This window comes from Kogia breviceps, chromosome 19, assembly GCF_026419965.1.
Source record: "Kogia breviceps isolate mKogBre1 chromosome 19, mKogBre1 haplotype 1, whole genome shotgun sequence".
NCBI classification, from domain to species: domain Eukaryota; kingdom Metazoa; phylum Chordata; class Mammalia; order Artiodactyla; family Physeteridae; genus Kogia; species Kogia breviceps.
The window spans coordinates 51,410,342-51,416,058 of record NC_081328.1 but is presented as its reverse complement, the minus strand read 5'-3'; the positions used below and the strand labels follow the sequence as shown (position 1 = coordinate 51,416,058).

The 5,717-nt window shown below is 51.7% G+C and overlaps 4 non-coding genes across 4 annotated transcripts; 2 read left to right on the top strand and 2 right to left on the bottom strand.

Annotated features, from left to right (window-relative positions):
- The first annotated feature begins 3,330 nt into the window (after positions 1–3,330).
- On the top strand, positions 3,331–3,403 carry TRNAR-CCU (transfer RNA arginine (anticodon CCU)). The gene has a single exon. It is a non-coding gene; the product is annotated as a tRNA-Arg (tRNA).
- A 447-nt stretch (positions 3,404–3,850) lies between these two features.
- On the bottom strand, positions 3,851–3,923 carry TRNAR-CCU (transfer RNA arginine (anticodon CCU)). Its single transcript has one exon. It is a non-coding gene; the product is annotated as a tRNA-Arg (tRNA).
- A 336-nt stretch (positions 3,924–4,259) lies between these two features.
- On the bottom strand, positions 4,260–4,332 carry TRNAR-UCG (transfer RNA arginine (anticodon UCG)). The gene has a single exon. It is a non-coding gene; the product is annotated as a tRNA-Arg (tRNA).
- A 526-nt stretch (positions 4,333–4,858) lies between these two features.
- TRNAR-CCU (transfer RNA arginine (anticodon CCU)) lies at positions 4,859–4,931 on the top strand. Its single transcript has one exon. It is a non-coding gene; the product is annotated as a tRNA-Arg (tRNA).
- Positions 4,932–5,717: the final 786 nt, after the last annotated feature.

Sequence of the window (5,717 nt, the reverse complement as noted above, 5' to 3'; positions counted from 1 at the left end):
GTGGGCTTCTGCTTCTCAGAATGCTTCAGAGCAGAATTCCTCCCTTTTCTCTCAGTTGAAATCTGCCTAATAATTATTGACCGGCACTGAGCGTACAGCGCGGGGGGAGCACAGAGGGATGAGCCCTCCGGGGACACAGCGCACAGGCCTGAGACAGCCGCGGGGCCTCAGAGCTGGGCCTGCAGGCAGCGGTAGAATATTAATCGGTAGAGAGCCGGGAGGACACGCCAGCTGAAGGGAACTGTGTGAATAACGGGGACGAGGGAAAAGGCCGGGGCGGAGGAGATGATCTGAATGGGGCATTTGTCCAGGTCGTTGTGACAGGTGAGTCTGGAGAGGGAGATAGAAGTTCAAGGTGCAGGGTCTCGAGTTCAAATTGAGAAATTTGGATTTTTTTTTAAAATTTTATTTATTTTTGGCTGCGTTGGGTCTTCGTTGCAGTGTGCGGGCTTCTCACTGCGGTGGCTTCTCTTGTTGTGGAGCACGGGCTCTAGAGCACAGGCTCAGTAGTTGTGGCGCACGGGGTTAGTTGCTCCATGGCATGTGGGATCTTCGCGGAGCAGGGCTTGAACCCGTGTCCCCTGCATTAGCAGGCAGAGTCTTAACCACCGTGCCACCAGGGAAGTCCTGATAAATGACTCTTACGAAATACAAAAGATGTGGAAGACAGGGTCCCTGTCCTCAAGGGACTCAGAGCCCAGTAGGGAGCTGAGGCTCATATACAAGGAAGTGCAGCATTCTTTGGTTCATTAATTCAACAAATACTTATTGACTACCGGGCAATCGGCCAGGTCCTGGGGAATCAGCAATGAACAAAACAAAAGTCTCTCTTCCAGAGAAATTCCATTGGATCAGAGGATGATAAAAGCTGAGAAGAAACATGGATTCCTGTTTGGGTAACATGACCTAAAACATGGTAAATAACACAAGAAAGGTCTAAATAGATTTTGGGAAGGAACTAGTTCCAGCTGGATGGTCAGTGAAGATGTACTTGGTGTGCTTGAGATGCGATGGAAGAAGGGGAGGGGCTGGCCAAGGGAGCAAGGTAAGAGCTTGTCACCTGGAGGCTCTAGTGATGGCCAAGGGCCCTGCCTGTGGCCGGGACAGTAAACCGTAGTATTGAGAGAATGGGCTGTGAAGCCAGCTGCCCTGGATCAGCTCCTGACTTCCACCACCCCCAGCTGGGCAGCCTTGGGTAAACTACTCAGCCTCTCTGAACCTTAGCTTCACCATCTATAAACTAGGGATGATGTTATCAGTGCCTACATCGTAGGGTGGTAGTGGTTAGTGGCACTGAGCCTGTACCCAGGGAATGTTAGCCATAATTAACAGTTTAGCCATGATTAAACAGTTCCAGTTTGGCTGGAAGCCAGGGGGTGAGGAGCTGTGGAAGACACACCTGCCACCTTGAGTGGGAGCCAGGTCTAGAAAGGCCTTAAATGTGACAGCTAAGACATTTAGACTCTACCCTTACAGACGCTGTCAGGGGAGATTAATCTGACTGTGATTGAATGAGAAAAGACTGCAGGGAAGTTGACACAGGTTGATGGACAGACCCACGTGAGCAGTTAGGGATCCATCCTAGAACTAGGGCAGTGGCTACTGGCATGGAGAGAAAATAGCAGATGCAAAAGGGGACAGAAAATTGGCTTGGGTGGAATGCGAGCTGGTGTGTGACAAGGGGGTGGCGCTGAGTTTTCAGCCAGGAAAGTCACCGAGGGAGCAGGCTTGGGAGGATGGTTGGATGATGGATATGGTTTTGCCTTCAAGGAGCTGACTTTGTGGGCCCTGAGGAGGAATGCTTAGGTGGAGATAGCCAGGAGAGGGAACGGAGCTGGAGCTGGGGAGTGAGGTCAAAGCTGGAGACGCAGGACAGGGGACAAGTAGAGTCTTGGGAGTGGAGGAGCAGTTAAAGATGAGGCAAGGCAGGGAGTCGCTTGGTAAGATGATGGTGGTGGGAAACCAGAGAGGGCGTCTCTCTGGTTAAACTCTGGAGCCTAGTGCTGGACCTGTGAGGCCCTCAGAAGACATTGGTGGCATGTGAAGGGACCTGGGAAAGGATTCAAGATATGGAGGAGGGGAAGGAGAGATAAAGAGAAACAAAACAAGCCAGGGGACAGAGAGTGGAGCACAAGGGCAGGACCCGTCATTTAAAAAAAAAAAAAAAAAAAAGGTTGCAGGCAAAAGAATGAACATGGGTGAACTCACAGACACGATGATGAGTGACAGAGGCCAGACTATAAAAGAATATTATTCCATTTGTATGAAGTTCAAAACCAGGCAAAACTACTGCTTTATGGTAACGAGAGTCAGGGAAGTATTTACTCGGAGGCAGTGGTGACTGACGGGGAAAGGATGTAAGAATGCCTTCAGCGGCGCTGGAACTGTTCTGTATCGCATCCAGCCATGACCTTAAGATCTGTACATCTTACTGCATGGATGTTACACCTCAGCAAACAGACCAATTAGTAACTGAAAGGAGGACATTCTCAAGGCTGGAGACTGGAGCCAGGTGGGGTACATTCCTCTTTCTTGCTGGTCTTAAGGGTTTGTGCAGACTCTATACGTGGGCAAGAGAAAAAAAAGAACGTCTCCAAGTCCCTGGAAGGCAAGGTCTCAACGCAGGCACCACAGGGAGTGAACACTGCTCTTGGCTAAAGCTTCTCCTGTTACATCTTTCAGATACGCATGAACCTTAGTAATGGATTTTAAACGTGTGTTAATATTTTAAAATGTGCCTTTTCTGTGCTTGTATTACATTTTGTATAACAGTTTAAAGGAACAAAATATTAGAGTGAAGTATCTAGTTGGGTGATCCATTTCTTTCCTGTGTATTATATATTTGCGTACGTATATATTTCTACTATTAAGACTGGAAGGATTTGTTCCTCCCCGTTGTACACCGTTTCATGATGGGGAATTTGCATTGGTTGTGTTTCAGTATTCGTGATTGATACTAGTTTGTTCTCCTTCCCTGCCTACACTACGTTTTCCTAAAATTCTTGGGTTTTCTGTCAGTTCTTCAGAGGCGGACAAAATGGCCATGGTGGTAAAATTTGGAAATGCCTACAAACGGCAGCCTTCACCCGCCATCCATGGTCCAGGTGTCTGGCAGCCTCAGCGCCGGCCTCCCAGGCCCCACTGTGCTTCCGGGTGCGGGTGGCAGAAGGTGGTGAGTTCACTTCCCATCGTGGTTTCTTCCTAACGGTTGACTGTGAGCACCTGAGAGCCTACCCTCTCGCGGCCCCGGCACCCCGTTAAGTCGTGCTTTGCAAGGCCCGGGGTCGGACCGCCTACTAGGGGGAGAGATGCAGGAAAGGCAACGCGCGGGCCCCAGTGGCCTAATGGATAAGGCACTGGCCTCCTAAGCCAGGGATTGTGGGTTCGAGTCCCACCTGGGGTAAAGGCACCTTTTTGGCTCCTTCCGTCCATAAAGGACTCTAGAGTTCCTACGCTGTGGCTCCACCGCATTAAAGACTCCAAACACACTGCGTTCGGGCCCGTGGGTAGAACACCGAACAACCAGTTCCACGAAGAGATATCCCAAAGCCAATGACTGCGCCCCTGGAAGCCCCCAACTTTTGGACAGCTCACAGGCCGAGGATAAAGGGCCGGAGTAAGGGTGTAACGTCATCAGGACACGAAGGGGGAGTGAGGGACACTGAGCCCGAGGCTGGGACACACCAACTACTTGGCTGCAAACGAGGCCCTGGTACGCTGCACGGCACAAGGAAAGCAGAGACCAGGCGGGTGGGGAGCCCCTGGGTCCCTAGATACCTAGGCTGCAGCGCGGGATGCCTCGCAATGCGGGCATAAAAGTTACTTTGGGGTAACTCTCCACCATCGATGCCACCCCAGGTGGGACTCGAACCCACAATCCCTGGCTTAGGAGGCCAGTGCCTTATCCATTAGGCCACTGGGGCTCGATAACAAGAAGACGCCACGTGGTCCATGGTAACGTGCAGCCGCACGCTCACAGGCCTCACTCGGGCCTGCCGTGACGCCCGCCGTACAGTGGACCCGAAGAACGAGGGCCGGCCCTGGGCAGCCTGCAGTACAACTGGAGGGCACACCCGCGGGGCTACGAGAAAATTTAAGGTTCAAGGTGAGGCGACTGCACTGTGCCGGGGGGCAGGAAGGAGGGCGCCAAGAAACCCGAAGGACGCGGGTAGGGGGCGATGAAACCGCAAACGAAGCGGGTTAGGATTATTGAGTCACGAAAGCCAGGAGCCCCAGGAGGCCCCCGTCCAAAACTAAGCCGACCACGAAGGGACTCGAACCCTCAATCTTCTGATCCGAAGTCAGACGCCTTATCCGTTAGGCCACGCGGTCACGACGGCCACAACCTCTCAAGGAGATAGTTAAGTGCACGCCCCCACTTGAAGGTGGCGTTGGCGCGAGAAACGACCGTGCGCGTTTGGCCACAAGGTGCGTCCCAGGTGTGGCGGAGGAAGAACCACAGTGCGGTCCCTGCATCTGGCGTCAACGCTGGTGCGGCCTTGGGTCACCAAATAAGTAAGTCTACGGGTGACTCCTACTTCGCGAGGAGGCCGCGTGCCCTAATGAATAAAATGTCTGACTTCGGATTAACAGTTTGAGCCCCTTCGTGGTCGAAACGTTTTAGTCCAGAAAAGAGGATAGCACTCTTGTACCGCAGCCAAATCCCAATCCTTGCCCTTGTTTTAGACACGTAGAGCCCTCCGAACCCTCTCCCGGCAGCTACTTCCGTCACCTGGACCTGGTAGTTAGGGCTCGTGTCCAATCGGGCTTTGCACCTGGAAATTTCCGGGGTGACGTCATCACGCATCCATGCGCCTCATAGTTCAAGAGGCATGTGATCCGGCGCCGCTTGCGGGAAGCCCCAGTGGCCTAATGGATAAGGCACTGGCCTCCTAAGCCAGGGATTGTGGGTTCGAGTCCCATCTGGGGTGAGGTGGCTTAACCACTACATGTTGCTTTTGTAAAAGGGTCTACCTTTTTAAGATAGAAAAATCATGCGGCACATTTCTCTTTTTAAGACCATTTGTGTGTGTGCGGGTGTGTGTGTATTGCAATTGCAATTAATTTGCCCTTTGTTCTTCATCGAGCCTGACTATACTTTTAAAGGTAAACCGATATGAGGGAAAATGGTTCCCCACTTCTTGTTGCCTCTTTGGGTTGGCATCTAAACAGACAACGTGGTGAAAGTCCTCTGCAAGCTACAGATCCCTGTGCAAAAGAAGCGAGCGTGTTCTGTGTGAGTCCACGGCTACAAAGTTAAAATCAGGCAACACCTTAGCCCGTCCCTCCTTGCCCCCTAAACCCCCCACGGGAGACGGGCAGGCGGTGTGTGGCGCCGCCCACCTCCATGCCCTTAGTCCTGGTGTGGACTCGGTCTGATTGAGAGGGCACCCACCACACTGCCCTGTGCTAGGGCCAGGAGGGGTGCAACGAAGCTCGTGTGTACAGCACGCACATTGGACAGTGGGGATAACTGCCAATCTCTTGAGTACCCAAGTCCCGCGGGGAAAAGCTGGCACACTCACATCGGGTGATCCCAGGAGTATTTAAAAAGGGATTAGTGGGTAAACAAGGTCCTACTGTATAGCACAGGGAACTGTATTCAATATCCTGTGATTAAACCATAATGGAAATGTGTTAAAAAGAATGTGTCTATATATATAATATATATATCTGAATCACTTTGCTGTACAGAAATTAACACATTTAAAATCAAC